Source organism: Tachyglossus aculeatus, chromosome 4 (genome assembly GCF_015852505.1).
Source record: "Tachyglossus aculeatus isolate mTacAcu1 chromosome 4, mTacAcu1.pri, whole genome shotgun sequence".
NCBI classification, from domain to species: domain Eukaryota; kingdom Metazoa; phylum Chordata; class Mammalia; order Monotremata; family Tachyglossidae; genus Tachyglossus; species Tachyglossus aculeatus.
In genome coordinates, this window is record NC_052069.1 from 124705689 (window position 1) to 124716846 (window position 11158).

At 46.4% G+C, this 11158-nt stretch overlaps 1 protein-coding gene across 1 annotated transcript in view; it reads right to left on the reverse strand.

The window, feature by feature from the left end:
- The window catches only part of WDR31 (WD repeat domain 31), a 30376-nt gene extending 19235 nt beyond the window's left edge, over window positions 1–11141 (reverse strand). The window contains exon 1 of the mRNA XM_038746044.1: window positions 11055–11141. The gene's annotated coding sequence lies outside the window, so the exon portion shown is untranslated. The remainder of the gene's footprint in view (window positions 1–11054) is intronic.
- Between the last annotated feature and the right edge of the window lie 17 nt (window positions 11142–11158).

The window sequence follows — 11158 nt, forward strand, 5'->3', positions numbered from 1 at the left end:
TTCATTCTTGCCTGTCCCACCATCGACCCCTGGCCCACATCCTTCCCCTGGCCTGGAATGCCCTCCCTCCACACATCCGTCAAACTAGCTCTCTTCCTCCCTTCAAAGCCCTATTGAGAGCTCACCTCCTCCAGGAGGCCTTCCCAGACTGAGCCCCCCATCCTGTGTTCCTCCTCCCCCTCCCCACTGCCCCCACTCCCTCCCTTTGCCCTACCTCCCCTCCCCACAGCACTTGTATATATTTGTACATATTTATTATTCTATTTATTTTATTAATGATGTGTATGTACCTATAATTTTATTTATTTTTATGGTATTGACACCTGTCTACTTGTTCTGCTTTGCTGTCTGTCTCCTCCTTCTAGACTGTGAGCCTGTTGTTGGGTAGGGACCGTCTCTATATGTTGCCAGATTGTACTTTCCAAGCACTTTAGTACAGTGCTCGGCACACAGTAAGTGCTCAGTAAATACAATAGAATGAATGAATGTGCTGAGTGTTGTGCTAAGCACTGGGGTAGCTATAGTACATTCATCTGACAGTGCCGGTCCAAGATGGAGTTTACAATCTAAAGGGGAGGTATTTAAATCCCCATTTTACAGATGAGGAAACTGAGGCCCAGAGAGGTTAAGTAACTGGCAAGTGGTGAAACGGGGATTAGAACCCAGTCCTGTGACCTTTCCACTAGACCACGCTACTTCTCAATGGTGAAAGTGAAAGATGAATGAAAGATGGCTAATAACCAACTGGAGAAAGTGGGGGTCATGAGCAGAATGGAACTCGCTTAGGGACAAGTGCTGGCTCATTCACTCAGGGAGTAAAATCATTTGGCACAATCACAAACAATTGGTTCTGAGCAAGTGTACTACAGGGATCTGGGGAACTACAGTAGACTGCAAGCTAAACAGGAATTTAGTTGGCAACATGTGGCCAACTAATCTTCCCTTGTAGCTCGAAACTCTAAGCTCTAAATTCCCCACTCAAAGCTCCCTGTGGGCAGGGATTGTGTCTAGCAACTCTGTTGTACTCTCCCAAGTGCTTAGCACAGTGCTCTGTACAAGGTAAATGCTCAGTAAATAACATTGATCATCATCACTCAACAATTGAGTGCTAAAGCACCCCAGTGCAGTCCATACTTTGCTTCCCGGATCATTTTTCTAAAAAAAAGTTCAGTCTATGCTTCCCTATTCCTCAAGAACCTCCATTGGTTGTCCATCCAACTTCACAACAAACAGAAACTCCTTACCTTCGGCTTTAAAACATCCAATCAGCTTGCCCTCTCCTTCCTCATCTCACTGCTCTTACTACAACCCAAACCACATACTTCACTCCTCTTATGCCAACTTTCTCTTTGTACCTTGATTTCATCTTTTTCACCAATCTCACCACTGACCCCCTTGCTTACATCCACCCTCTGACCTGAAACTCCTTCAGTAAATGCCATTGATCGATTGACTGACTGAAGCTGAAAGGGCAAGCAAGATGGATGATAAATTTTGTGTGTGTGTGTGTGTATGTTTTGTGGTATTTGGTTAAGCTCTTGCTATGTGCCAAGTACTGTACTAAGTCCTGGAATAGATACAAGTTAATCAGGTTGGACACAACCCCTTCTGCCCCCCTACCCCACAGTCTAAGTTGGAGGGAGAACAGGTAATGGAATCTCCATTTAACAAATAAGGAGACTGAGGCTGAAAAGTTAAGTGACTTGGCCAAGGTCACACAGCAGGCAAATGGCAGAGTTGGGAATAGAAAACAGGTCCTCTGATTCCCAGGCCCAGCTCCTTCCACTAGGTCATTTTGCTTCCCTTGGGTGTATAAAAAGAAACCCAGCCACTTTGCAAGGTGATCAGGGCTGGTCAGGTCCATTTTGTTTCAACACAAAAGATAAACATGAACCGGGAGCTTTTATTTTTAGAATTTACTTAGTATTTATCGAACTGAGGTTGTTGCCATCAGAAACCAGTCCGGCAAAACCCCAGGCCTAATTTTTGGCAGCTCTTAAATGGTTTCTTCAATCTCTTCTGTAATGTTGTTGGGAAGAAATGACTCCAAACGCCCATTTACTTCCCCTCCAACTAAAGCAAGTGAGAGTTATTATTCAAAACCCAGTAATTTCTAATTACCATTATTATCAATCTTCCAGGCAGCACTGTCATCTAATTGTTTGCTCTGTAAGAACTTCCATTCCCTTTCATTACATTTGATTAATTGAGTCTTTTTGAAAGTATGCCATCCTTCAGTACTACTAGCAGCGTGAGCCAATGGAAAGAGCTCAGGCCCGGGAGTCAGAAGGTCTGGGTTCTAATAATAATAAATAATAATAATAATTATGGTATTTGTTAAGCGCTTACTACGTGCTGAGCACTGTTCTAAGTGCTGGGGTAGATAAATGACAATCAGATTGTCCCATTTTACAGATGAGGTAATCCCCATTTTACAGATGAGGTAACTGAAGCACAGAGAAGTTAAGTGACTTGCCCAAAGTCACACAGCTGGCAAGTGGTGGAGCATGGATTAGAACCCACGACCTCTGACTCCCAAGCCTGTGCTCTTTCCACTAAGCCATGCTGCTTCTCACTTAACTGCTGTGTGACCTTGGGCAAGTCACTTAACTTCTCTGTGTCTCAGTTCCTTCATCTGCAAAGTGGGGATTCAACACCTGTTCTCCTTCCTAGTTAGACTATGAGCCCCATGTGGGATCTGATGATCTTTGTATCTACCCCAGCATTCATTCATTCAGTCAGTCATATTTATTGAGCGCTTACTGTGTGCAGAGCAATGTACTAAGTGCTTGGGAAGTACAAATCAGCAACATATAGAGACAGTCCCTACCCAACAATGGGCTCACAGTCTCGAAGGGGCAGACAGACAAAAAAACAAAAAATGTAGACAGGTGTCAAAATCGTCAGAAGAAATAGAATTAAAGCTATATGCACATCATTAACAAAATAAATAGAATAGTAAATATGTACAAGTAAAACAGAGTAATAAATCTGTACAAATATATATACAAGTGCTCTGGGGAGGGGAAAGAGGTAGGGCGGGGGGGGATGGGGAGGAGGAGAGGAAAAAGGGGGCTCAGTCTGGGAAGACCTCCTGGAGGAGGTAAACTCTCAGTAGGGCTTTGAGGGGAGGAAGAGAGCTAGCTTGGTGGATGTGTGAAGGGAGGGCATTCCAGGTCAGGGGAAGGATGTGGGCCGGGGGTCGATGGCGGGACAGGCCAGAACGAGGTACAGTGAGGAGGTTAGTGGCAGAGGAGGGGAGGGTGTGGGCTGGGCTGAGAAAGGAGAGAAGGGAGGTGAGGTAGGAGGGGGCGAGATGATGGAGAGCCTTGAAACCGAGAGTGAGGAGTTTTTGCTTGATTCGTGGGTTGACAGGAAGCCACTGGAGATTTTTGAGGAGGAGAGTAACATGCCCAGTGTGTTTCTGCACAAAGATGATCCGGGCAGCACAGTGAAGTATAGACTGAAGCGGGGAGAGACAGAAAGATGGGAGATCAGAGAGGAAGCTGATGCAGTAATCCAGTTGGGATAAAATGAGAGATTGAACCAGAAAGGTAGCGGTTTGGATGGAGAGGAAACGATGGATCTTGTCGATGTTGCGGTGGTGAGACCGGCAGGTTTTGGTGACAGATTGGATGTGTGGGGTGAATGAGAGAGCAGAGTCTAGGATGACACCAAGGTTGCGGGCTTGTGAGATGGGAACGATGGTAGTGCCGTCTAAAGTGATGGGAAAGTCAGGCAGAGGACAGGGTTTGGGAGGGAAGATAAGGAGTTCAGTCTTGGACATATTGAGTTTTAGATGGGGGGCAGACATTCAGATGGAGACGTCCTGAAGGTAGTAGGAGATACGAGCCTACAGGGAGGGAGAGAGAGCAGGGGCAGTGACGTAAATTTGGGTGTCATCAGCGTAGAGATGATAGTTGAAGCCGTGGGAGTGAATGAGTTCACCAAGGGAGTGAGTGTAGATAGAGAACAGAAGGGGACCAAGAACTGACCCTTGAGGAGCCCCTACAGTAAGGGGATGGGAGGGGGAGAAGGAGCCCTCAAAGAAGACTAAGAAAGAATGGCCAGAGAGCTAAGAGGAGAACCAGGAGAGGACAGAGTCTGTGAAGCCAAGGTTGGATAGCGTGTTTTACTTGACACATTATAAGCACTTAACAACCACCACTATTATTACTACTATTATGACTTAGACCCTGAAGTTATCATAAAGACCTTCCTATTAGGTCATTTGAGGCTTTGTGATAAAGTTCTTTAAAAGGAGGTTTTGGAGACTTTGAGCCTCATATGAGACAGAGACTGTGTCCAACCTGATTTGCTTGTATCTACCTCAGCGCTTAGTACGGTACTTGGCACATAGGAAATGCTTAAGAAATATTATTATTATCATAATAATTGAAGCATTTTACTTTTGGGTTTGAACTCAAATTCAAACTCTGTGAACCGTGGGTGAAAGTAATGATGGCACACTCAGGTAGGGGCATTAATTGGGGTTAGCAAGCAATTCATGGTATTTATTGAGTGTTTATTGAGTGCAGAGCACAGCGTTAAGTGCTTGGGAGAATACAATATACTTGAGTTGTTAGGCACAATCCCTGGACACAAGGAATTTACAGTCCAGAGGACTGGTTTTAGTCTCCACCCCACCTCCTGGTTCCTCTGTTCCCTTGGCCTCCATCTTCTCCCTTTGCTCCCACTTCCCTCCCCCTTACTTTGGCTTCCATTTTCACACTCCTGTGAAGACCTTCTGCAAGGGAAAGAGTAACCTCTCTGGAGCTGATTCAAAGGCTCCTGTTTCAGCCTCAGTCTCCTTGTTCTCTATACAGCCTTGGCCTGGGTTTGAGTGGCAGTGTCATTCTGCTGTGGGTCTAATCCTTCCTCTGAAACTCCTACCTCACAATTCCCCTCACTGGGTTTTTTCTGGAGCCTCATCATTAGTCCTTATTTTTCTCCCTCTAGCAGTAATAGTAGTAGTAGTAGCAGCAGGGATACCATTTATGTATCGTTTATTAATCTTCACAACATCTCTAGAATCTGCCCTTTCCTCTCCATCCAAATTTGTTCATTCATTCAATCATATTATTTATTGATCACTTACTGTGTGCAGAGCACTGTACTAAGAGCTTGGGAGAGTACCATACGACAGAACTGGTAGGTACACTCCCTAACCAACCAATCAATCAATCAATGGTATGTATTGAGCACGCACTATGTGCACAGCACAGTACTAAGTGTTTAGGAGAGTACGATAAAACACAGTTTTATTCCCTGATACATTTCCTGACCACAAGTCTAGAAATCAATTGGTAGTATTTATGGAAAGTCTACTGTGTGCAAAGCACTGTACTAAGCACTTGAGAAATCACCACTGAGGAAAACCTAATAATAATACTAAGGATAATAATCTTGGTATTTGTTAAGTGCTTACTACATGCCAAATACCGTGCTAAGCACTGGGGCAGATTCATTCATTCATTCAATCATATTTATTGAGCACTTACTGTGTGCAGAGTACTGTACTAAGTGCTTGGGAAGTACAAATCGGCAACATATAGACGGTCCCTACCCAATAACGGGCTCCAAGCAAATTGGGTTGGACACAGTCCCTGACCCTATTGGGCAAATCACTTAACTTCTCTGTGCCTCAGTTCCTTCACCTGCAAAGTAGGGATTCAATACCTGTTCTCCCTCCTAGTTAGACTATGAGCCCCATGTGGGATCTGGTGATCTTTGTATCTACCCCAGCACTTAGTACAGTGCTTGGCACATTATAAGCACTTAACCACCACCACCACAATACAATCAGGTCAGACACATTTTCTGTCCCAGTTGGGGCTCACAATTAATTTATTCTCATTTTACAGATGAGGAAACTGAAGCACAAAAATGCTAAGTGACTTGCCCAAGGTCACACAGTAGGAAAATGGCAGCCCTGGGATTATTGAAGCACAGCCTCTGCTGCTATACTGTAAGATCCTGGAGGGCAGGGAGTGTGTCTACTAATTCTATTGTACTCTCCCAAGTGCTCAGTATTCTGCTGTGCACACAGTTGGTGCTCAAATAAACTGTCATTGATTGAGACACAGATCCTTCCCTCAAGAAGTTTACAGTTTAACAGAGGGACATTTATAAGTGCTACAGTTGTCAAAGGCAAAAGGACAGAAGATTAAATAAGTGTAAATTAGTTCAAGACAAGAATACACATACATGCTAAGGCATATATGCTTAAATGCTAAAAAGTGGTTGTTGAATGGATGCAACCTGAAAAGGTGGAGCTTAATCTAGGAATGTTTCCCGGAGGAGGTGAGGTTTTAGGAGGCCTGTGGAGGTGGGAAGAGCTGTGGTGGGGTGGATTTGAAGTGGGAGGGAGTTCCAGTCAGGAAAAGGACATGAGCAAGGAACTGGAGGTCAGAGAGCCAAGAAAGAGTCTCAGTAGGACGGCTAACTTGAAAGGAACAAATAATGAAAGCTGGGGTAATAGTGGGAGAAAAAAGTTTATAAATTAGAGTGAGTGAGCTGATGGAGTGACCTTGAAGAGTGTAGTCTCAGTGGAGTGAACAGAGTGGAAGTGTGGTGGGTCCTGAAAAAGGTTAGAAGAAAGGAAGTGAAGGCAGCAGGTGTATATATCCCATTCAGTGTGTTTTTAATTTATTTTAATGAAATTTCTTAAGCACTTACTTGTATGCCAGAGAGTGTACTGAGCACTGGGGTAAATACAAGCTAATCAAGTTGGGCATTGTCCATGTCCCACATGGGGCTCACAGTCTTATTAACCCCCATTTTACAGATGAAGTGACCGAGGCACAGAGAAGTCGTGACTTCCCCAAGGTCACACAGCAGACAAGGGGTGGAGCCGGGATTAGAACCCAGGTCCTCTGACCCCCTAGTCTGTGCTCTTTCCAGGAGAACATACTGCTTCTCCATACAGCTTTTGAATGGGAATAGGAGCAGGGAGAAATAGGGCGATAGCTGGAGCCAGTGTGTTCCAGAGAAAACCATTTTTAGAATAGGAGAGATTTGAGCATGTTTGAAGGCAAAGGGGATGGATCCATTAGAAAATGAATGGTTGAATTAATTAATTAATCAATCAACGGTATTTATTGAACACTTACTATGTAGTGATTAGGGAGAGAAGAAAAGTGGGAGTGTTTTCAGAAAGTGAGAGGAGATGCACTCAATAAATACCACTGAATATTTTTAACAGTATCTGTTCTTCTAGACTGTGAGCCTACTCTTCTAGACTGTTAGCCCACTGTTGGGTAGGGACTGTCTCTATATGTTGCCAACTTGTACTTCCCAAGCGCTTAGTACAGTGCTCTGCACACAGTAAGCACTCAATAAATACGATTGATTGATTGATTGATTGATTCAGTGCTTACTATGTGTGAAGCACTGTACTAAATGCTGGGGTAGATATAAGTTTATCAGGTTAGACATTGGACACCATCTGTGTCCCACAAGGAGCTCACAGTTTAAATTGGAGGGAGGAGGATTTAATCCCCATTTTACAGATGAGGTAACTGAGGCCCAGAAAAGCTAAGTGATTTGTCCAAGGTTACACAGCAAGCAACTGGCAGAGCCAGAGTCAGAACCCAATCAATCAATCAATCAATCATATTTATTGAGCGCTTACTGCGTGCAGAGCGCTGTACTAAGCGCTTGGGAAGTACAAGTTGGCAACATATAGAGACAGTCCCTACCCAACAGTGGGCTCACAGTCTAAAACCCAGGTCCTCTGACTTCCAGAACCGTGCTCTTTCCAGTAGTTCAAGCTGCTTCTCCATCTAATGATTGATGGCATGGGTAGAGGGGGTAGTTTCTGAAAGCAAATAGGAAACCTCCTTTTGGGTCGGTTGGAAAGGATTAGAGAGTGAAAGTAGACATTGGATGAGATGATGTTCTACTACATGTTGGGTGCTATTGACAAACCACAATCTGTCCTAAGTCGAGGCTCCTCTGCCTTTGGGAACCTACCTATTCTACAAACCAGTCACCACCTCCATGCCCAATTCACCAGTTCCTGAATCTAACACGTCTCACCTCCTCCAGGGGGGCAAGATCAGTGTTTAATTGCCATTAGATTTTAAGATCTTCAAAGGCAGGGGCGGTGACTTTTTGATTATACGATCCAAAGGGCCCAGTACAAAGGGCCCACGGCACAGCCGGCCCTCTTCACTCACAGAGCAGGCACTCAATACAATGCTCTCCACCTAGCAGACGCTCAGTACAATGCTTTTCACTGGATACAGACTAGGAACACTGTAGACACTCCATAAATAGAATGTCACTCCATAAATACTAATGTCAGGCATGAGAAGCAGCATAGCTTAGTGGATAGAGCCCAGCCCTGGGAGTCAGAAGTTCAAGGGTTCTAATACTGGCTCTACCACTTTCATTCCTTCATTCATTCAGTTGCATTTATTGAGCGCTTACTGTGTGCAGAGCACTGTACTAAGCACTTGGAAGGTACAATACAGCAATAGAGACGCCTGCCCACAACAGGCCTACAGTCTAGGGGGTGGGGGTGGGGGGGAGACAGACATCAAAACAAGTAAACAGGCATCAATATAGATAAATAGAATTATAGATATATGCATATATTCATAAGTTCTGTGGGGCGGGGAGAGGAGGGGAAGAGCAAAGGGAGCAAATCGAGGTGATGTGGAAGGGAGGGGGAGCTGGGGAAAGGGGGCTTAGTCTGGGAAGGCCTCTTGGAGGAGGTGCTCCTTTAGTAGGGCTTTGAAGGGGGGAACAGTAATTGGCGGATTTGAGGAGAGGACGTGGGCCAGGGGTCAGCTGCAAGAAAGGCGAGATTGAGGCACAGTGAGGTTTGCACCAGAAGAGCGGAGTGTGCGGGCTGGGATGTAGGAGAGAAGGGAGGTGAGGTAAGTTGCCGACTTGTACTTCCCAAGCCCTTAGTACAGTGCTCTGCACACAGTAAGTGCTCAATAAATACGACTGAATGAATGAATGAAGGTAAGAAGGGGCAAGGTGATGGAGAGCTTTGAAGCTAATTGAGAGGAGTTTATGTTTGATATGGAGGTTGATAGGTAACCACTAGAGATTTTTGAGGAGGGGGGTGACATGCCCTGAACATTTCTGTAGAAAGATAATCCGGGCAGCAGAGTTAAGTATGGACTGAAATGGGGAGAGGCAGGAGTTAGGAGGTCAGAAAGGAGGCTGATGCAGTAATACAGTTAGGATAGGATAAGTGATTGTACTAATGTGGTAGTGGTTTGGATGGAGAGGAAAGGGCTCTGCTGTGTGGGCTTGTCTGCCGTGTGACCTTGGGCAGGTCACTTCACTACTCTGGGCTTCAGTTACCTCATCTGTAAAATGGGGATTAAGACTGTGTGCCCCACATGGGGCATAGACTGTGTCCAACCTGATGATCTTGTATCTACCCACAGTGCCAGGCACTGGCCTGCTTGGCTTAGTACAGTGCCTGGCACATAGTAAGCGTTTAACAAGTACTACGATTATTTTTATTATTCTGTACCCCAGGGATAGGATGGAGTCGGGCACCTTTCAGGCTTCTTTTTGGTGATCTTGATGAGGAAAAGTGTTGTAGTTTCCCCAGCTCTCGGTGCAGTGCTCTGCACACAGGAAGCACTCAATAAATACGAATGAATGATAAGCTCTCAAGTAAAAGTCACAATCTGGCCATCCGTGACACCCATTTTAGGGAAAAAATGTCGCAGTTTTCCCTCCTCGGTCCTATCCATCCAACCCATCAGAAACCCCAAACCATCAAAAGCAGCGTGGCTTCGTGGCAAGAGCCCGGGCTTGGAAGTCAGAGATTGTGGGTTCTAATCCCGCCCCTGCCACTTGTCAGGTGTGTGACTTAGGGCAAGTCACTTAATAATAATAATAATAATAATGATAGCATTTTTTAAGCGCTTACTATGTGCAAAGCACTGTTCTAATCGCTGGGGGGGGGGATACAAGGTGATCAGATTGTCCCGCATGGGGCTCACAGTTATCATCATCATCATCAATCGTATTTATTGAGCGCTTACTATGTGCAGAGCACTGTACTAAGCGCTTGGGAAGTACAAATTGGCAACATATAGAGACAGTCCCTACCCAACAGTGGGCTCACAGTCTAAAAGGGGGAGACAGAGAACAAAACCAAACATACTAACAAAATAAAATAAATAGGATAGATATGTACAAGTAAGATAAATAAATAAATAGAGTAATAAATATGTACAACCATATATACATATATACAGGTGCTGTGGGGAAGGGAAGGAGGTAAGACGGGGGGGATGGAGAGGGGGACGACGGGGAGAGGATGGAAGGGGCTCAGTCTGGGAAGGCCTCCTGAAGGAGGTGAGCTCTCAGCACGGCCTTGAAGAGAGCTAGCTTGGCAGATGGGCAGAGGGAGGGCATTCCAGGCCCGGGGGATGACGTGGGCCGCGGGTCGATGGCGGGACAGGCGAGAACGAGGTACGGTGAGGAGATTACCGGCGGAGGAGCGGAGGGTGCGGGCTGGGCAGTAGAAGGAGAGATGGGAGCCATTTTACAGATGAGGTAACTGAGGCTCCGAGAAGTTAAGTGACTTGCCCTAGGTCACACAGCAGACACGCGGTGGAGCCGGGGTTCGAACCCAAGACCTCTGGCTCCAAAGCCCGTGCTCTTTCCACCGAGCCACGCGGCTTCTTCACTTCTCTGGGCCTCAGTTCCCTCATCTGTAAAATGGGGACGAAGCCTGTGAACCCTTCGTGGGGCGCCCTGATGGCCTTGTCTGTACCCCAGCGCTGAGAACGGTGCTTTGCGCATTGTAAGCGCTTAGCAAATGCCATCATCATGACGATTATTATTATCATCATCATCACTATCATCCCCCCACCATCACTGTCTCATGGTCAACGCCGGCGGATGCCCACCAGGCCCAAGACCCCCAGGTGGGCCGAGCCCCTGGTGGGGGGGGGGGAGCCTGGCCATCCAGGGGTGAGGGGCCTGAGCCCCCCCTGCCCCTCGACCTAAGGTGGGGGCGAGCCCCACGGGGCCCTCCCCTACCCCCTGAGGGGACACCCATCCCTACCCACCGACGGTGGTTGGGCTCAGCTTCGGGCAGGGAGGGGCGGTGAGGCCGGAGCATCGGGGGCGGCTTCCTCCTCCTCCTCCTCCTCCTCCTCCGGCCTGCCGCTGC